This window comes from Alligator mississippiensis, chromosome 9 (genome assembly GCF_030867095.1).
Source record: "Alligator mississippiensis isolate rAllMis1 chromosome 9, rAllMis1, whole genome shotgun sequence".
Taxonomy (NCBI): domain Eukaryota; kingdom Metazoa; phylum Chordata; order Crocodylia; family Alligatoridae; genus Alligator; species Alligator mississippiensis.
In genome coordinates this window covers 12,023,135-12,044,104 of record NC_081832.1, presented here as the reverse complement: position 1 = coordinate 12,044,104, position 20,970 = coordinate 12,023,135, and the positions used below count along the sequence as shown (strand labels likewise).

Genomic DNA, 20,970 nt, shown 5'->3' with positions numbered 1-20,970 from the left:
TCCAGTCACTTATACAGGTTTATGTGTAATTTCTGTCCCTAGCCTTTAGGATAAGGTTGAGGCTGACCTTATATCTTGCCCCCTGCCCCTTCCCCCACAAAAGCTAGCTTTTCTCCAAGTTACTTTTAGTGATCCGTGAGTAACATTTACACGTAGGTCTGGAATTTCAAAACTAATCTCTATTCTCAATTTCCTATAAAGCAGAGGTGACACAGACACTGGTGCACTGTAGAAGTGTGCATCTGCATCTGGAGTCTGACCTGTAATAGGCCAAACCAAAACCATGGACCCATAGATTCAAAGCTGAATATTCCAGCTCAGGGGCAGCTGTAACAAGGAAGAGATGAGGTTTTTAAAGCAAAAAATCACAAGAAGCCAAATAAAGTGGACACAGCCAGTCTATTGCCCCTTAAGCCATTCTGTCAGGACTTGTAAACTCTTGATTAGCTGCAGCAACAGAGAGGGAGAGACCCCAAAGAAACACTAACTTAGCAAAAGCAGGAGGTCCCACCTAGCTGGAATTCCAATTATTAGAAGATAACACCAGGAACTTCATGCTTATAATTCCCCACACCCCTTCACTGATCATTTAGCACTTAATGTCACCTGTATTTAAAGGTAACCTGACCCTCCAGAAATAACTAGCTCCTGATTTATTTATTTTTTCTGAGTCATAATGTTTATATAGTTTTCAGGAATGAAAAAACCATGAATAAATCAACCCATGATGCCAGAGACCAGCGCAAAAGAAATTAAACAATCAAGCATGTGTTTACCATAATAGTGTGTGGCAATCAGTTAAATAGCATTAGAAATTCATTTTGTTGCTAGCTACTGGATTTTCCTATGCACTCAATAGCTAAAAAATACCAACAACTACTAATAACTGGTAGTAACGATTAATTTATTATTAATAATGGACCAAATCCTAATTTTCTTATCCAGATGAATGGTCACTATATTTGTGGCGGTAAAAATTTTGTGAGAAAATTAGGATTAGGCCAACTATTATTATATATTGCCTGGAGGGCTTGGGACAGAAGTTGCACATAAACTGGTATAGCTGGTTTAAATCTGTAATAGAACGAAAGTTTAGCACACATAAACCGTTTTCAAAATAGCCAAATCTGGTTTAAGATAAACCTGGATGGATGTGGTATCAGATTAACTGATTCATGTTAAATCAGTCTATGGAACTTCTGTCCCAGGTCCCCTCTCGACTCAATTTAGGTCACAATCCCCCGGTATCCCAGCAGCCTCTGTGAGCTGCCTGGCTAGCCACTGCCAGTGCTCCTCTGTTCCAGCCAGATGGGCTGGCCCTGCCTCGGGCTGTCACAGAGCAGAGCAGGGGAGGGGAGGCAGGGGAAAGGAGCTCCCTGTCTGCCCTGGGCTCCCCCCTCCCACAAGCTGGGGTCTGCCTAGCTGCAGAGGATAGGGGGTCAGGCCACGAAGGTCTTCCTCCTGACCCCACAGGCTGGTCTGGCTGCATAATCCTGCCCCCTGCAAGTCTCTGCCTTGGACCTGCAGGGGGGGAGGGGGGAATGAAGCCCCCTGTCACATGGCCCCAGCTCCAAGCCAGTACGGGGTTGCATGGCGGGGGGCTTCATCCCTGTCCTTTTACGGAGCACTCCTATCCCTGCCTCCCAGTATACACCTCTGGACTACATGGCGTGTCTCGTCAGCTACTCCTGGTGCCAGGCTCCAGAGGGTCGTGTGGCCTTGGGGGGCTTGCACTGGGCAGTGGCAGGGAGAGGCACTTACCATACTGGGAAGGACTGGGCTCTGTTGCCTGATGCAAGCCTCCTGGGCTGCCCAGCATACCCCTTCAGAGACCAACAACAGTGACAGCTGGCAAAACTTGCCAGCTGGCCCAGGAGGCTTGCATTGGGCAACGTAGCCTGATCCTTCCCTGTATGGAGTACTCCTGTCCTTGCTGCCCATCTCGAGCCTCCTGGGCTGCCCATGGCATCCCTCCAGAGCCCAGTGGCGGCAGCAGTAGGATGCACAGGGTAGTCTTGGGGGCTTGTGCCAGGCAGTGGGGCCCAATCCTTCTTTCTATGGAGCCAGCCTGGCTGAGTGGGGAAAGAGGACCCCCCCCTCACCTGCCCAAGGCCCGGGCCCCCCAGCTGGGAAGACCGTCAGCTTGGGGGGCAAAACCAGAGTGGGGGGGGGACTTCATTCCTACCCTTCCCCTTGCATATCAGTGACCCACTGGCCCAGCAATCGGGAGGGGGAATATTAAAAAATACAGTCTATGCACGGGATTGATTGAGTACTGCCCAACTGTAAAACATTAAAAGAAAAATGGCGATTTCTACTGGTAAGGTAGGGGCGGGGAGGTGGGGGCTGATTGCCCAGGAAAGGAAGAAGTCAAGGGTGGCACCAGTAAACCTGTGGTTGTTGGGAAATATTCTGGAGGCAGCAGCTCCTCACATGCTGACCTTTTGTTTCTGCATTAGTGCTCTGCTTCATTAAACCTAAGACAGGAGAGCTCTACCAGAGTCGCATTACCAGGAAATCTCCCAAATGATATCAAAAGACCTCTCAAGAGTTACCCTATGCCAGTGGTTCTCAAACTTTTTCGATTCTACGCACTCTTGGATAGACTCGAGGTACCCCTTGGAAAACGTCAGCTCTTAGTTTTCATTCTTTTTGACTACAGAAAAAAAAAAGAGCAATTCTTCTTTTGCAAAGAACTCAGACAGACCACAGCTACAGATTCCTATTGGAAATCTCTGGGTTTATCCTGTGAATCTTATTTGCACACCTAACAGTGCTAACATTGTACAGCATCCCACAGCAGTCTGAAAGGCTCTAAAGGCGGCTCAGGGTGCCAGGGCACCTTGGTTCAGAGTCACTGCTCTGGATCCTAGGGTTTGGAGTTTGGTTGAATTTATCTTCTCCCAAACATTTGTACTTCCCATCTCATTTATATCCAGAGAGTTAGGACCCCTTCACAGCACAGAGATAGGTGCATAGAACCCCATTAAGTCATTGTCTTTATGTTCATTTCTCAATGACCAAAATCTTCAGGCAGAGACCTTATCCATGAAAGGGACAGGCAACTTTATCGCTCTTGGGTACAGAATGTAATAAAAGACCAGCTATTTATGACTACATGTTGGCTTTTTTTTTTTAAGTGCCATTTGTATACACAAGATTTATGCCTGCAATAAAATTTCTGGTTCAAATCGCAGTGGCCGAACCTCTTCCTACGTGTGGCTAAAAACCAGGTAGCGAGAACCTCCCTCTGTTTAGATTTGTACGCCCAGTTCATTTTTGCAGGTCCAAAAATCTCCATGTAAAGTTTGCAAATGACACTTGTGCCCCAGGCCTTTTGAAAGCTCACCCCTTCCATGACCTCTTATTCATTTTAATTAAAGTGATTATTCACTGGACTCCAGATGCTACAAAAAGGCTTCGTCTTGTTATATTTAGAAGCATAACTTCATTTCAACTTGCACATTATGGGAGCAAAACATAGCTAAGGATTAGTCCCTAGCTGAAAAGTTAACTTTCTTTTTCTCAAGACTTTTTTAGCTCCTAACCCTGGTGTGCTGTGACAACTTTAGCAGAAGCAATCGTTATCTCTCCAGCAGTTAATTAAGAGAGGTCAAATTACCTTGAGGAGCCAATCACTTTGGGGGTGGGGGTTGTTTAGGTTGTAATTTAGGACAGGAGGAATTTTGACTTCAAAAACTAACTTTTCTAACTTTTCTTTTCATGCCTCAGTTAAAACTTTTATTTTGCTTGAAAAAACAAAAGTGTGGAAGAGATTGGTAGTCACCTTGAGTATACTAAAGACTGACCAAAGAAGGGAAAAAAATTGCAATTTCCTTTATTTACTAAGCTTGCTCCATTCCCTGTTTGTGTATGACTTGGCAATGATATATTGATTTTTGAGGAGTTTCTTTTTACAATTACAAAAGAAAACTAAATTACTGATTGGGAAAGAAAACTTCTTTGTGTCTATTTTGTAAAAGAAACAGCTTTTTGTGGGCATGTGGAAGAAATAGAAATTCATTAAAAGAAGAAAAAGAAGAAGAGGATGATGCTACAGAAATCAATACTGAGAATTAGGTGAAATAGAACAACTTGTGTGGTTTTTTTTTTAGAAAATCATTTTTCATATACTAAATACATTTGAAGACTTTGTTCCAAACAAACCTTTCCAAGTTACAATTTGAGTCTGAGCCACAGGTCTTCTTGCAGATTTTAAATGGCTGAGAAATAATTTCTGATTTTGAGCAAGGTATGAGATTAAAAAGAACCTGGCCTTGGGAGACTTCTTAAAGTTAAATTTTTGTTTAAAAAAAGAATCAAGCCCTACAGCCATGTTACAGAGGAAGTAAAGTCATTGCCTGAGGGTTGCAAGACTTAGTCATGTGTCGTCATTTTACAGGACATTACCCCAAAGTGACATAATGAAAGAAAAACCTGATGCAGAAGTGGCACATCCACCTACTCACTGAATACAGAATCCTGAACTCTGATTCTCTGAGACAGGCTGTACAAGAGAGCATTTGTGTGAACTAAATGTGAGTAATAATGAAATGAGGATTGAGTGTCTTGGACTTTGAATGCTAATGCAGCTTTCAGTACTCATAGGGTCAGCCATGCATAAGATGCTTGCTGGCTGTCCACCTTATTACATGTTGCTGTTTCTTCAGGTAGTCAGTATAGTCCGTATTATATGAACACAGACAGAGACACAGTCCCTGCCTCTAGTTGCTTACAATCAAATCAGTATTCCCCCTCGCACTCGCTCTGAATGTTGAACCTTTCCTGGGTTTCTTCAATTCAGCCCCTTCACGATGAAGGAAGGGCTTTGGCCAGAACACATTGAGACCCATCAACCCACAGCAAGTGGATAATATCTCCTTCCTCTCCAGCCCACTCAGAACTGCCCCTAAAGTGCAGTATAAAAAAGCAACAATCACCAAGGAGGATTCTGTGCTGCATATTGTTCTGTCTTTCCCCACAAAAAGGTCAGGGTGGCTTTCAGTAAGAGAAAATATAATTCATAAATGCAAGTAGAGTACTAAAATAAAATATAAAATACAAAATATAAAATATAAAAATCCCACTTACCTAACTTCTGTAATACCTGCCCAATAAGAAGGTCTTAGGGCCCTTCCAGAAGATGTCCAGGCTCAAGCACTGGGTAAAGAAGTTTCAGAGCTGAGGACCTGTGTTTTCACAAAGCAAACTTGGGGCACTGATAGTACTTGCAGGAAGCTGCTCTCGGCTGACCTTAGGGATCTCCTTGGGCCTAAGGGAGAAGGTAACCCCTTAGGTACATAGGGCTCAGACCTGTACTGTATAAGCAAGGGGAGGATCAGGCCCTCAATATTTAGGGGTCTTTTCTACCAGTGACATTCCTGTGCAGTTCCTGTTACCTTCAACAGCATTTCTTATTTGAGAGGAAGAGGAAATTGGTGTCTAATACATAGTTTATTTAATTACTGGCCGCTTCAGATATCAAAATAACGTATGAAGTGGCCCTTGTGAAAGAGAGGAAGAACTGTTAAATGTAAAGTAAAAATCTATTTAGGGAATTGTTCCTTGGAGCTCCAATGAGGAAAAATTTTTCTTCATTATTATGTCAGTAAACAGGGGAGTTAATTCAAATTAAGCTAGGTATGAACCTATATTAAAATTGCTATTGTTTTAATTCCTTGTGAAATGCTCTAATTCTGGGGAAAGGATACTTTATTTCAAATTAGATAATGAGCAAATCTGGAATAAAAGCATCACAGGGAATAAATCAGAAATAGCTAAAGAGCTAAATAAGTACAGATGGTACTTGAAGCATAGGAAAATTCCTCAATGCAGATTAGTAGGGGTACTGGTACTGTTAGACATGTATGTGGCCACTGATTTCCGATTTCGCCATGGGTCCACTCTTGATTTTTACCAGCATAAATTAAACTGGTTCATTATTATTACCTATTATGCTGCTGATTATGTGAGAGTAGCACCAAAGTTTGTGAATACCTGTTATTTCTGGAGAATGCCGCTTTTGCCCATCTGTCTGTTCGTACATGTCTTGAGCAATGGGGCTTCCATTTCTCATCCTGCAAATTTATTCCATAGCTTTAGGATAGTGGAATTCATTCCAGGCTAAATGTTTCCATCCTTCATTTGTTCCTTGAGGCACCCTGAGTCGGAGCCTATGGCCAGGTATTGTCATTACACTTTTACTGGCATAAGTGATTGAAAGCTGGACTATACCTGTATCAGAACAGAAGTTCGGCACACATAGACTGGTTTAAAAATGGCAGAACCTGGTCTAAGATTTGCACCCCCCACCAAAGGGTGAATTTGTGTTCTGTTCGCTGCTGATCTAAGCTATGTTGCTTATAGAAAACCACGTAACTTGGGTAATTCTGACTCAGGCTTTTTGAATATCTGTCCCTAGCCTTTGTGTTTAAGCAGATCCAACTTATCCTTGCTGTGGATCTGGCTTCAGGATGAATGCTTCATTAGCCTTTTCCACTCCACATGCTTGGAACCCTCCTGCAAGAACCACTAATTTAATTTTCTAAAATGAACAATGCTTTTAATTACATGAGGCATTTACTAAATTTTATGGAAATTCTATAGAGGCATATTTAAGAGAACACAAGAAATAATTCATCTTAATTCATTAGCAATACTTGGACCAGAGATTCACTTCTGGCTCTGGATTTGGGGAGCCTACTGTGGTATGGACAGCTGACTGAGTCTGTAGAAGTGGCTATGTTCCTATTTGGCACACACAGCCACTACTTGCATGTGTACATCGGCCAGCTTGCACTGCGCAGCCAACTCTTACTATTTAACTGCAAGGCTCATGACGTGTGATGCTTTAGGTAAAGTCCTAGCTTCTGTGATTATAGGAGAATCTGAGCTGCTTTTTTTTTTTTAAGGTAAGTTTTAATCCTTTCTGGTTGCAAAGAAAAAACAGAAAAAGGGGCTTTTGAGTGAATCCAAAAGACCTCAAGCCCAGGGCAAAAATATTTTTCATCAATAAGTAAAATACAAATGATTCATTTCTGTAAATCCTCATGATTTTTGAGGCACTGTTGTGATTTTTTTTTTTAGGAATCTGGCTGGCTCTTTAATCATTCAGGGCTGACCATACTGCTGTTGGCTCACCCTAAGGAGGGCTGTGCACACCCAAAATGCACATCCAGTTTTGTAGGCACAGTCAGTGATGCATGATGAACAAAGACAGGGAATCAGAGTTCAAATTCAGTCTGCCTCAAAGCTGCTGCAAGTCCTGATTTAAGTGTGACACTCACAGCTGGTAAATAAAGTACACAGCATACTGACATATGTCGTTTTGCACAGGTACAGCTTTGCAAGAGGAATTAAAAAATGGGCAAAGAAAATCTCGAGGGAGATGGATGGCAGGAAGTGAAGTAATGGCCGACTAAAAAGAAACATGCATTCTAACACCCCAAGAGAGTGGTGTGTCACCATGATCTATTGGCTCAAAGTGACAGACTCGTTGCTAGCAGAAAGATGCCTCAGCAAGATTGAGTTTAACTAAGTGTGCAGATATCCAAGCTGGGCCTCCAGCCATAAAACTGATTTGCCAAATTGCCTCAGATTCATTATATTTATGAGTTTAAAAACCGTGTAAAATATTTTTACGCAGTTTTTGCAGATCAGAGTAAACATAAATAATGCAAGAGGAAGGTTCATTCAGCTGCACAGCACCTGCACCATGCCCCTAGTTAAATCCACTGGAATTCTGATTAATAGGACACTAAGGACTTTATCCATACCCTATATGGTATGGATGCTTAGGGACACAGAACAATTAGACAGGGTGATCTAATTGGTCTTTTCTCTTCTTTGGGTATTTATTACTCCCTTCTCACAGTGCCTCCCATGAGTAGCTGTAAAGTGAAACTACCAAGGCAGCCTTACCAAAGAAAGAGATTACTGTTTATTTGCACTCCTCAGTGAGGTCCACATGAGTCGAGGCATGTCTTTACAGCAGCACAAATAGTAGCAGCTAAATTTGTGCCACTACTTCATTCCCTACTGCATGCCCCTGCCCATGTGTCCCACTGACACGGAGCAGCTAGCCGGGACGCAGTGTGCCATGAGATGGGGGAGCTGGCAGCCGGCTCCGCGGCTGGCTGGGGCACAGTGTGCCTCAGCGTGGGGGGCTCTTCAGTGTGTGGAGATAGAGGGGCAGGCATCCCTGGGCTGCCTGCTGCCCCATCTCTGCATTTGTCCCAGTGTGGTGTGGTTTGCACCACTTTTTCTATGTTGTTTTTTTTTGCTATCAGGAAAACCCAGCAGCAATTTTTGCTCCAGTTCTACAAATTAGCAGCACCAAGCACTGATTAATGTGCAACTTGTGTGGTTTGTGGTGCTGCAAAGAAGTTTGCAGTGCCACAAACCTCAAGTGCCTGCACATCTGGATCCAGCCCAGGTGTACAGAAGTCCTAGGCGTTGACCAGAACCCCCCTGTACTACATTCTGTGCAGACACAAAACAGAAAGGAATGGTAATATGTGGTATATCACCACCCAATTGTATCACCTCTTTAATCCTAGAAACAATGAAATTGTCCTAAAGGATCAGATATGATCCACCTGGTCCAGTATCTTGCTTTGCATGATGACCAACACCAGATCCTTGAGGAGAAAATAAGTGATGTGTGATCACTGGCCTGCTACATGAAGTTTCATCCTGATCTCTAATAGAGATTGGCTTAAACCCTGAAGCATGAGGTTTACTATCCTTTCCAACACTTTTCTCAGGGATGCCAAGTCTAACTAGATATTCCTATAATATGTGCTTATAAATAAATGGTAAATCCCTTTCTGAAACCTGCCAAGTTCTTGCACTAAGGGCACTGACAGATGTGAAAAAACACGAAACAAAAAATGAACAGCACTTTACCGGAAGAGGAACTGCGTCATTTTGATCCGGCTCCTTGGTGTCTGTATAGCTTATGAGTTTCACTGGGTTTTTTTGGCACTTTTACCCAATAGCTGATTCAATCAGCTATTGGGTAAAAGTGCCAAAAAGCCTCGCTGAAGCATGTGAGCTATTCACACACTGAGCAAGTCAGTTCAAACTGATGTGATTCCTCTTCTGGGCATGCGCTGTGCTCAGCATGGGGGCATGCTGAGCTGAAAGTAAAGTGCTGTTTTGGTTTTTTTCCCCCCATATTTGTAAGCAGCCTAAATGACTGCATGTGACTATGACTTCCACATCCTTATTTTTTGTGTGGAGAAAAATATTTCCCTTTATGAATTTTGAGCTTGCTATGTATGTATTTCACTAAGTGGGCCCTTATTATTGTCTTATGACACAGTGGGATCGTCTACATGTGAAATTAATTTAACACAATAAACTCCAGCACAGTTTGTGCCATAGTTTATTGCTCCTGAGTGCAGCATTGACATGTGTGCCCAGAACCACAGCACGTTGAACTGGGGTGGCGCAGGCCTGGCTGGCAGGGCGTCCAGGAGGTCAGCTTGCCAGCCTTGGCTGCTCCTGCTTGACTGTGTGCTGCAGAGGGGCTTGCTGGGGCATGAGTGTGCTACGGCATGGGTCTTGCTGGCAGGCAGCCTCGCACTGTAACACCTTTGTGCCCCAGCCAGCCCCAGTCACCACTGACACGTGCTGCAGCAGAGTAAATAACTCTATCATATGGAGACAACCCGAGAAGGGTGCGGGGCCCGGGGCAAATCAGCCTGTGTGGGGCCCCACCTCTGGATGCAAGGAAGTCAGAGGAGGATTCAGCAACAAGGGGTCAGGGGGTGCAGAGCAGCTGGATGCATTGGATTGGGGAGGAAGCGGCTGGATATGAAGCCGGCGACAGTGCAGAGTCACCACAGCTGCTCTGTCCAGCTCTGCAGGGTCCCCCAAAGCACAGGGCCCAGGGTGGTTGCCCTGATTCGCCCCCCGCAAGGACAGCCCGGCCCCTGTAGAATAGTACTTGTGTTGCACATTACTATCCTACTGCAGAGTTCATTTACTCCAGGCTAATAGCACCACTTGTGTAGATGGTGATGCTTTACTGCGGAGCTAATTAGGCAACTGCAGTAAGCTTGTAGACGCACCCAGTGAGAACAGAAGCTCCCAATCTCCTTTAGTTGACCTGTTCATCATTTTCTATACCGTTATGAAGTCCCCTCTTATACATCTCGTCACAAATATAAACAATTCCAATTCTCACCAAAGTCAGATTAAAGTATAAAGAAATCCATCCCTGTGTAAAATGGACTGATTTTCAGCTGTTTCGAACATGCACAAATTCTACTGAATTCAAGAGGAGTTTCAAAAGCTCAGTGCCTTTTAAGAACAAACCACTAGTTTTCTATCCGTTACTCACTTGAGCAGTTCCATTAAAGGCTCTTTCCCCACTGCTCAGGGTCTTCTGCAGTAATTGCATCAGTGCAAAATGGATGTTGAGTGAGAGTTAAAAGCTACCATCCTACAGCACTTTGTACCCACTTTATACAGGTGAGGACACAACTAGTTGGCCAGGGAGGTTTAGACCCCTGGGGACTCTGTGTGTCTGAGGAAGGGATATAGTAATCTGAGTCTGAGAAGCATTCAGGAAATTAAGAACAAAAACATACAAAAATCTGGGGCTAAGAACTTGCCTTCTATAGACCTAATAAGCATTTAATTTTTTTGTTGGGTGATTACTGCTTGCAAACATGTCAGCAATAACAAAACAAGATTGGCTGAGAATCTACATGTTATAATTATTGGTCATACTGTGGTAATGTGGGTGGGCTGAATTTGTAAATAAAAGATGCATGGTGGAGCCTAGGAAGTGTACATTTACACTAGGCTATGGAGGGAGGCTGCTCTGGATCTGAACTTACTCAATGGAAGTAAAATATTTTGCTTATAAAGAATTTTCATAAACATGTCTTAGGATGTGTATTAGGGGTACGTCTTAGGATGTGCATTAGGAGTAAACTAAACAAGATGGTATAAACATAGGAATGGCCTGTAATAGGAGAATAAATGGCTCAGCTCTGCTTCCGCCAGAAGCCACTGTTCTGATTGTGCATTTTGTGGAAGCACAGCAATGCTGGCTTGCTGGTCTTTAGCAAAACACACCACCAAGCCACAAGGGATCCTTCCTTTGACTGGACTAGTTTCAGCTAAAAATAAAGTGGGCATTTTTCTATCATCACACTTCCCTCCTAAAATACAGTCTTCAGCACCTGAAATACTGAAATATTTTATTAAACAGCCGCTGAGATGAACAAATTGTAAAGAGCAATGAGTGCAGCTGTTACAATGGGAATATCTGTGCAATTAATTGGAGCATATAGTTAAGTGTTTTGCTGAATCAGGAAAAAGGGATGAACTTTTCAGAAGGATTCAGACACCTAAAAATGCATAAGGGAACCTATTGGGATATCCAAAAGCACTTATGTTAGTAAGGAACCAAACTCTCTCTGAAATCAGAAAACAGGAATCTAACCTGCGTATGCACTTTCAAACATCCTAATAAGCACTCCTCTGTCCATTTAGGCAGTTTAACACCTTGGCCAGGTACAGACATTATGCTTGTACCAGTACAAGTGATCAGAAACTGGTCTATACCCATAACAGAACAAAAGTTCAGCACACAGACTGGTTTAAAAATGGCAGAAAACCAGTCTAAGATTTGCACACTCCTCCCTGCAAAGACCAAATGTGTGTTCTGTTTACTACCAATATAAACTGCACCACTTACAGAAAAGTGCATAACTTAGATCAATTCTGTCTCAGGCTTTTTGGATGTCTGTACCTAGACCTTTTGAAAATCTGGCCCAGGGTGCTTTCTTGCAGGTGGCAGCTGACAATTGTCTGAGTAAAGGCACAGGAAACAATCTCCTGTGGAATTCAATCTGAGCTATTTAGATACCTCAACATGGATTAAAAGGCCCAACTTTGGACTCCTGTTTTTGAAAAATCATAACTTAAATCTATTACCATTTGTCATAAATCTTTTCATATACAAGGCACAGAACTGTACTGAACAATTGGTTTCAAATGCTTTTGCCCAGATTGGTCTAATAAAAGATATCAAATTCACCCAAGGAACCTTGTCTGCCTTTGCCCAGATTAAGCACAGTAATTGATTTGAGATCTATATGGATATTGGGACAATGGAAGTTGTTTAGTTTATTGTATAAAGTGCTAAAGAGAGATCCATAGTATCCATCAGGCTAATATGTTTCCAGGGTCAGTCATATAAAACAAGTATGATGAAACTAACATTAATTTTATAGACTTCTAACATGCAGGGGCAAACAATAACTTTAAAAAATGTGAGCAGGTATCTAGCATGTTGGAACCCAAAAAGGAATACTACTTGGACAAAAAAAGACTAGCAAGGTTGGATCTATGTTTACACATTTGCCAGAATAGTCACATTGGCCAAGAGTGTGGTGTTTTGTCAATAGCAAACACCTTAGGGTCAATGTGGATATAGCAGTCAAGAAAGTTTTTTGTCAGTACAGTTCATTCCATTCAAGGGAATGGTTTAAAGTAGGCTGGCAACGTAGTTCTTTTGCCAGCATAAGATCTGTCTCCACTCGGGTTTCTTTTTTTTACCATTGTCAATCTACTAATATTTCTATACCAGTGCACTGTGTCACATGTAGATAAGGCCTATGGGAATTCATATAAGATGTGCTGGCAAAAGGAATTTTTTTCAGTATAAACTGTCTGCACTAGGGGGTTTCTAGGATGGCTCTACTAACAAGCCTTTAAATGTAAACCATGCCTAATAGTCAAACAACCAGAACCTCCCACTGAAATACTATCAAGTATAAATTATGTTAAATATGTTTAAAGCCTAAGGCTCCTATTCCTACTTGTAACTTCTCTGTTCCAATTTTTCAAAAATGACTATGGATTTCTGCACACCTTCATTTTTTACGTGACCATTTTAAAACATGTTCAGAAATGCCGAAAACTTTCTGAAAAGCATGCCGCTAAGTCATCTTAAGCTTAGGATGTACATCCAAAAATCAATGACAGTTGAAGTATGAGCTATTAATTTCAATGAAAGTATATAGCCCTTACGCTTCCAGCACACCAATGCTGCTCAGTATCATCTTCAGCTATGTCTTCACCACAGTAGTAGTCTTTTGGGCAATGTTTCATATAAATATATAGAATATGACTTTTTTTTTTTTAAAGAACTTATTTCTTCAGTGCAGTAGCTAACTTCATTTTTTATTGTTGCTATTTTTCTTCTATTTTTCATTGCAGCTCTGCTGTGTTTTCTGCCTGTCGAGAGGTGTTAAATTATTACTGTGAGAATGTTGACCAATGGTGGTTCCAGCAACAGCTGTGGAAACCATTCTCAATCTCACAACAGGGTGGTAGCATCTCCAATGAAAGCAAAGCCACCTAAGAAGCCAGAGCAGAGACCATTTCCATGTTAATCGCAAGCAAGAACATCTATGAGAGATATGGTAGCTTTAGTCCCATCCAGTCTTTTTTTTCCCACCCTTTCCCCTGTTTATTTTGTATCTGCAGCCCAATCAAATTCTCCCCTTTTTTGGTTTCTTCTTGGTTCTTCTTTCCTCCTAAGCCACATCATCACTAACAAGTCAGTGCCACTTAGTTTTATTTGCTCTTAAAATGAACAAGCTGTTCTTAGGATGTGTTATGTGATACTGTTTTGTTACTTCCCCTGGATAATAAACAGTCTGGAAATTAATGATTTATAACAGGTTGGTGTTTGTGTGACAGAAACTAGGACAGGGGGTCTGATTCCAGTCTCACATGCACTGGTGTTACACCTTATATTTCACTTAAGTTCCTTCTAATTTGCATTCATTCAGATGAGATCACAATCAGGCCTGGCACATGCCCTTTGGCATTTAGCAGGTATGTCTAAATGTAATAATCTGTCAATAATCACTAAAAATCAGATATGGCTCAGTTTCCCTTAAATCAAGAATAAATGAAATACTTGCACAGTCTTATACTGCTTGAGGTTTATTAGAGAAGAACAGCTTTGTATGGCTAAATCGAAGAACATATTTTTTGCCATAATTTAACACGCACTCAGGGAAAAGCTGTACCAGCGCTATGCACTGAGTTGCTGGAAGCTGTCCTCCTCAGGATGACACACGGCTCTAAATTTAGGCTCTAAAGAACAGGTTCAGTGTCTCTGCCTTATGCAGCAAGGAGCATACCATGTGCACTTGTCTTGAGCCTTCAAAACACTTATCTGCAGGTTAATTTTAAGTACTTGAGTAGCTGCACTGAAGTCAGGGGGTTACTCATACGGGACTGCTCATATGCTTACAAACTTAAGCACATGCATATACAGGATGCCAAAGAGTTCAGCATCTTGCAGGACGGATCTTTCATGGCCTGATCCAGCCCCATTGAAGTGAACAGGAGCGTTTTCATTTGCATCAATCATCAGGCCCTTAGCAAACAGAAATAATAATTAACAATGAGTACATCCAGCGGCTATTCAGATATCACTCCGACCCTTACGGCTTTCTGACAGCCGGCTTTGCTGAAATTGATGGTTTAAAGCCGTAGGAGTCATTTCTGATTTTTTAGCCGGATCCCCTAGGTGGGAGGCTCCAATCCCCCGCCCCCCATACCAGGGCAGCTGGGGAAACCCCAAACTGAACCCGCTCCCCTGCCTTCCTCCCCTCCCATCCTGAGAGCACAGGAGCTTGGAGAGGAGGACAGGGCTAGGGGACAGACACTGAAGACATGCAGCTTCTCTCCCCACATCAGCTCCAAAGGGGAGCTGGATCACACACCTTCCCGATCCAATAGTGAACGTCTGCTGGATTGGGAGGGTCAGTCTAACTCATGACACTTGCTGTGAAGCATCTCTGTCAGTGTCTCCATCAGCATAGGGGCACCTCTGTCAGCGCCCCTGGGGACAATGCTCTACTGATGCTGATTAGTACAGCTCTGCTGAACTGAACTTCCAAGCACCTGACTTGACTCCTTGAAAATGCTTGCAGTATCATAGACCACTGACTGCCTGAAGCATGCTAACAACATAGAGCCACACAAATCATGTATAATCCCCGTTTTTCAGGCTTAGGACATATTACACAGCTCTGTCAGCAGAGTTACGCTGCTATGTGGTGTGGAAAGATCATTCCTCCTGGCTTGCATAGCTATGCTGGTGAAATCCTCAGTGTGCGTATAGCTGTGACAGTACTAGAAAGCTCTGTTGGCTCATCTTTTTGTGATGCATGTGTGCATATGAACGCGCACATGTGTGCGTGGGAGCGCGCACACACACACACACACACTTTGCTTAGTCTATAAGGTGCAAATCTACCCTGCTTTCATCTCTAACTCAGGCAGCAGAAAACTATCTGCCAGTGAATCAAAGAACTGAAGGACTGGAAGGGACCTGCAAGATCATTAAGTCCCGTCCCCTGCCATAGGCATGAGGTTATTGGGCTCAAATGAGCTCAACTAGGTGCTTATCCAGCTTCCCCTTGCACACCTCCAAGGATGGCGACTGCATCACCTCTGTTGGGCGTGTGTTCCAGATTCTAGTTATCTTTACGGGAAAAGATTTTTTTCCTTATGTCCAGTCTAAATTTTCCCTTGAGTAGCTTGTGCCCCTTGGTCCTCATCCTCCCAAGGGATATCTTCCTGAAGAGCTGCTCCCCTAGATCTTGGCATCTATACCAGCTTGTTCTGCCATTATAGATAAAGGTGACAAGAGCCCCGTAAAACAAATGAACTCCTACATATTATTAGGATTTGATGCCCTGTGTAGTGCTTGTCTATCTCTTAGTACTAAGAATTTGAGAACTACACAAGGATACAGGTCAACCTGAAGCATGGCTCTCTTCTGCTATCTCTGCCAGAGGTGGCTGCATTTTTGTAGCTATGTCTGGAGGTAATGAAGCATTTTGGGAATGTAAAGGTGCTATGGAAATATGCCTCATAATTTTTGTTTCTAAAGCATGAATGTTGAAAGCTGGATCCCAAGGAAACAGGCATGTTTATAAACACAACTAATTTATTATGTAGCAGATCTTGGCTTAATAAAACCCCTGTAAATATTTTCTTATCTTAAAAGCTTTTCAAGGCTTCAAAGGTTACAAATCCAATCAAATTCCCATCTGTTTTAGGGTCAGTATAGACACTGGTGCCAGTGGGACATTTTTTATCTATGATTTCACACAAATAAATCAAACAGTGTACAAATGCCAGTAGCAACATTGTGAGGAGTCAGACTCCAATGCACACATGTAGGTCAAGTCTACCTCGTTTTACAGTAGCATTCGTGCCGGCGTAGAGCAGCAGTTTCACTAGACAGCGTGCATGCTTTGCTGCCTTTACCAGTGCAAGGCAGCCTCATAGTGAATAGCTGTACCAATGAAAGGCATGCTGCAATGTCCCCTCTGCTGTCATCTGACATGCTACTTTTTGCATTGTCTTGTGGGATACCAGGGGACTGTGGGATCAAGTTCCCACTATTTCATCCCCTATTCTTCTTCAGGTTTTAAATTTCCTTTGGGTCGTTCCATAATTTACTTTTTTTTTTTACACCTGTTTTCATTCTCTGTGATGCCCCATTGGCAGAAACATCAGTGCTGAAACAGAGTCTGTTTTAGAGACAATGTGTATGATTCTTCTGAGCCCATGGAACTGCAAGCACTAGCAGTGTAGCAGTGAATGTGAAAAATAAGTGGCAAAGTGGATGATGAGAGCAGTGAATGAAGAGTGCCGTGTGCTACAGGCTTTTGGTGACAAGCTGCACGCTGCAGAACAGAGCTATTGCTGTTGAACTAACCCCAGCTGTTCAGTACAGGAGAACATCAGGAATGGAGAAACAAGTAGCCAACCAGTTGTGTAAGCTCACAATCCCCCCACAGCTGTTAGCCAACAGGCAACTGGTTTAGTGGTTGAGCCAGTATCATCCCATGTACAAATCTATTAAGCACACTTTGCTGCAAACAATTATGATTCTGGGCAATATCCAACAAGATTCAAAGCTGTGGGCTTCCTGGACTGGGGTGGAGACAAAGACACACACGCCCATTCTGTCCTCTGCCCTCCAGTTTCTTTCTGAGTTCAAACTGGTAAATAGAAATAGGGGTTTTTGCCATACTTATGCAAGCATTGGTAGATCACCGTGGATGGTTCACTGGCATTACCTCAGGGACCAGGGAAGATGCATAATGCTCACATCTTTAGGAAGTTCATTTTTAAAAAGCTGCAAGAAGGGACATTTGTTTTAGACTGGCCTATTCACAGTGGGCTGGAAATACTAGTTGGGACTCAGGGACTCAGCTTACCTTTTTGCTTTCCAAACTCACAAAGCTGCACACTGGACAGCTGAACAGCAGTGAGGAAAGGTTGATCTCTCCTCTGAGCCAATGCAGGGTGACTTTCTAGATTGAAAGGAGACTAGGGATACTTCATAATCAGGCTGGATCTCAGTGAGCCAGATACTCCTACTGTGATTGCTTCACATTGCGTTTCCCATGGTATCTAGGAAGGAAAAGAGGAAATGTTATATTAACAGTTAAAGGGGCAGAGAGGAGTTGAAAGACTGCTGATTTTGAAAAGCCAGACACAAGGGCATCGACCAGAGCACACCGAGGAGAGGTACCACTGAGAGTGGCCGTCAGAGAGCACACTGACAGCGTGCCTCGTCAGGCAGCATGCCGCTTGACGTTATTCAGTGCAACTTCATGAACAGACTGTATTTGCCTGTATATTAATTTTAAAGGAATTGTTAACACATTTAATGAATCTGGTAAAGGGGTGCCAATTTAGGAGGGGGGTTGCATCTGTTTTGTAAAGCAAAGTAAATAAATCACAACTTCCACAAGATAAAACTTTATTGAGCGGTAATAAACAGCAGAAATACTTCTAAAACCATTTAAAGCCACATAAAAAACAAAGCACAAGATGCTGACAGCTCCTGCATGAATTGCAGGTCAGGGTGCATGGACTTCTAGCAGTTTTCCTTATTTTCCACTTGGGTTGAGTAGACTTCGGGTGGCATTTTTTCCAAGGCTGAAGTCCTGGGATGGGTGTCTCAGGCAATAAGTGTCTGAACAGTGCTGTGAATGTTGTTCCACTTGTTACGGGAGGAGTCGATTCTGATAGATGTCTTGCTCATGGGGTGCCAACACCAAAGGCAACTGCAGGAGACAGCTTGAGGCCTGTAGGCTACAGGCCTCTTCATTGCAAAGAGCCTGATAGCACCATCCCAGAGAGGTGTCTTAACACAGGGGAAGGACAAGGCAGCTAGCTATAGAAATAAACACTGTCAGGTTTAATGAATACCTTCTTGAAAATGTTATTGCGGTTATGCCAAAGGACACAACGGATACCTAGGCCAAGGTCAACTTGGATCTCTTCTGCTGCCTAGTTCTGAAAGGCAATTCAAAGCCAAGCCACTTGGATGAAAACCAGCCATCTCAACCTCTTTCTAATCTTGACTTCAAGCAAAGTCTGTAAGTAATTAGCTTAAACATTCAAATGAGAAGACCAAAGAATTTCATTTTTTAAACCTACATTACATATATATTTTACCATTTTGTTCATACAAATCTGAAAGTCTGATCACTTACTGGGTTGATTGCAAGTATTATTTGACTTGATATATGATGTGCGTGTGAATCATTTCAAAGCTTAAATACTTGTTTTAGTGTATTTCCTTTTCCGTTTGCAATGCATTGATGTATGTTGCTAGAAATGTTATCAGCCTGCCCTGTAATAATGTGCTATTGAACAATGGTTTTCAGGTTGCTTGTGGAATCATTCCCATTTCTGATCCTGAATGCCACTGTACATGTTAAAATAAACCAGGTCTTCCAAAAGCTACCTCCTGTGTTGCCCACCACCTGAATTCGGCCACTATTTTAAGAAAGGAGAGAAGGGGGCGTGCAAAGAAGAGGATGTTTAGGGGCACAGTGAAAAATAAAAAAACCCCTGTGCATTAATAGCCCCACCTGGTTGCCCGTCTTTCTCAGCCTTCTTAGCTGAGTCTCAAATACCTTCTGTCGCTCTCTGGGATCTGTATCATTTCAGTCCTCCACCTCCAGTTCATGATATGTATGCTGGGGTTTTCCCTTCCTAGATGTCCACTGTCATTTGCAGGATAGTCAGGAGGTTTTTGGCAGCCTTCTGGTAGCGCTGCAGTTTCTTCTCCTTCACTTAGCATTGTCGCCGATTGTCTCTCATATTCAGCTTTTTGCATCTTCTTTGCAGTGTCCAAACAAGTGGCTTTATTCCTGTGGGAATTCTCTAGCTGTGCTTTTATCATCCGTTGTCCATGCCAGCAAAGAAATCCAGTACTTCTCTCTTGGCCCAGGCAGGCAGTAGCATGAAGTTCAGTTGTAGCTTTATGTGGAAATATATCTCGGTGCTTGTAAACATGGGCTAGCTGGAAGACAGGCATTTTTAAAACATACTGACTTTTAAAAAGAGGACTGGCTTCCAGTCACTGACTCTGGGGCAGCAGAGTTCAAATTATTACCAGAGTGGTCACTGGCTCAGTATGTTGTAGTGGAAGGGCCATCTCTCAAGTTGGACAGTGTTGGTTTTGGTCTCGTGGCATTTGGAGAAGTTGGTTAACTTTATCAACATACACTCAGGATTGTATTTATAGGGCTAAATATTGAATGTGGACACTTGTGAGGATATGATGATCTAGAGCAATTTTTACCAGTACAATTTTTGTAGTGTAGACTAGCTCTTATGAATATCTGTAACTTATAACATGTAGGTCTGGAACGGGCTCCCAAGGAGGTCTGGAACAGGCTCCCAAGGGAGGTGGTGCTCTCCCCTACCCTGGGGGTCTTCAAGAGGAGGTTAGACGAGTATCTAGCTGGGGTCATCTAGACCCAGCACTCTTTCCTGCTTATGCAGGGGGTCGGACTCGATGATCTGTTGAGGTCCCTTCTGACCCTAACATCTATGAATCTATGAATGGCCTCACCATTACAATGGGATCTACGTACAAAGTTTAAATTATTAAATGCTTCATTGCATCAGGATATTAGCACATGTACAGATTAAGTTCCCTGATACTGAGGGTTATGGTAGCTGACCTGAAATATGTGCAGCAATTCAGCTTGGACTCTCAGCTGAGCTAACTCAGTTTTATTTTGGCTACAATTTGGAAGTCTTATGAGAACAGGCTTCTTTAACACGAGCAATTTTTATTCTATCTCAGTCAAATTTACTACAGAAACATTTTACTAAATTTCCTGGGTGAATCCTGACTCCCCTCAAGTTAATGGCAAAATTCCCATTGATTTCAATTAGACCAGGACTTCACATTTCAAGTTTAGATGCTCAGATCCAAATATGAACTTCTTTAGTTGTAGGGTTTTGGTTTGGCCGGTAGTAGAAAGGACATTTGACTAAAAAAGTTAAAATTCTTTAGATGAAGGGATTATGATTCAGCATTTTTTTCTGACCCATTTTCTTTTCCTCCATGTATTTGGGAGTTTCCAGTATTGGCTGAAACCAGGAACTAAGGAGGTTTAGAAAAGCCTCAGAGAAAACTGATAGTTTGGGCAGAGGTTTGGGTTAGTCCCATTCCTGCCTAGTGAGCTCACTGAACTGCTACTCACAATTCAGAACAATCAACGTCCTAGAAATCAGACTGGGCAGAGAAACTTTCCTTCCCCCTCTGCTTTCTGGAGACACACAAGGAAGATGAAAGGACTGGTCACACTTTTTAAGTAAAAGATCTGCACAGTAATAGAGTAAAGCGAAAAAAAATCACCCAGTTGTGAAAATCCCCATCAACTTTGGCATGAAATGGATAGGACTATATTCCCATGGGACACTATCCTACCTTTTCATTCCTCATACTCCTTCCAGAGTGGATTCCAATAAGCCTGTTCTCTGGCATATAGTATATGTTTCCATCAGCTGATTAAGGCCAGTTTGAGCATTGTATGTTAAGTGCCAGTATAAAAGAGATACAAGATAAGAAACTGTTTATATATGACAAAAAGAACA

General features: G+C 42.7%; 1 long non-coding RNA gene across 2 annotated transcripts in view; it reads right to left on the bottom strand.

Annotated features, from left to right (window-relative positions):
- Positions 1 to 13,981: 13,981 nt before the first annotated feature.
- Positions 13,982 to 20,970, bottom strand: part of LOC109282427 (uncharacterized) — a 97,861-nt gene continuing 90,872 nt past the window's right edge. The window contains exons 6-7 of one of the 2 annotated variants that reach the window (XR_002089402.2): positions 17,280 to 17,475; positions 13,982 to 14,416 (exon numbers count right to left, since the gene is read on the bottom strand). This is a non-coding gene — a long non-coding RNA (uncharacterized LOC109282427). Of the gene's footprint in view, positions 14,417 to 15,453; positions 17,198 to 17,279; positions 17,476 to 20,970 lie in introns of those variants that run through there. The other variant, XR_002089401.2, reaches the window with a different exon arrangement.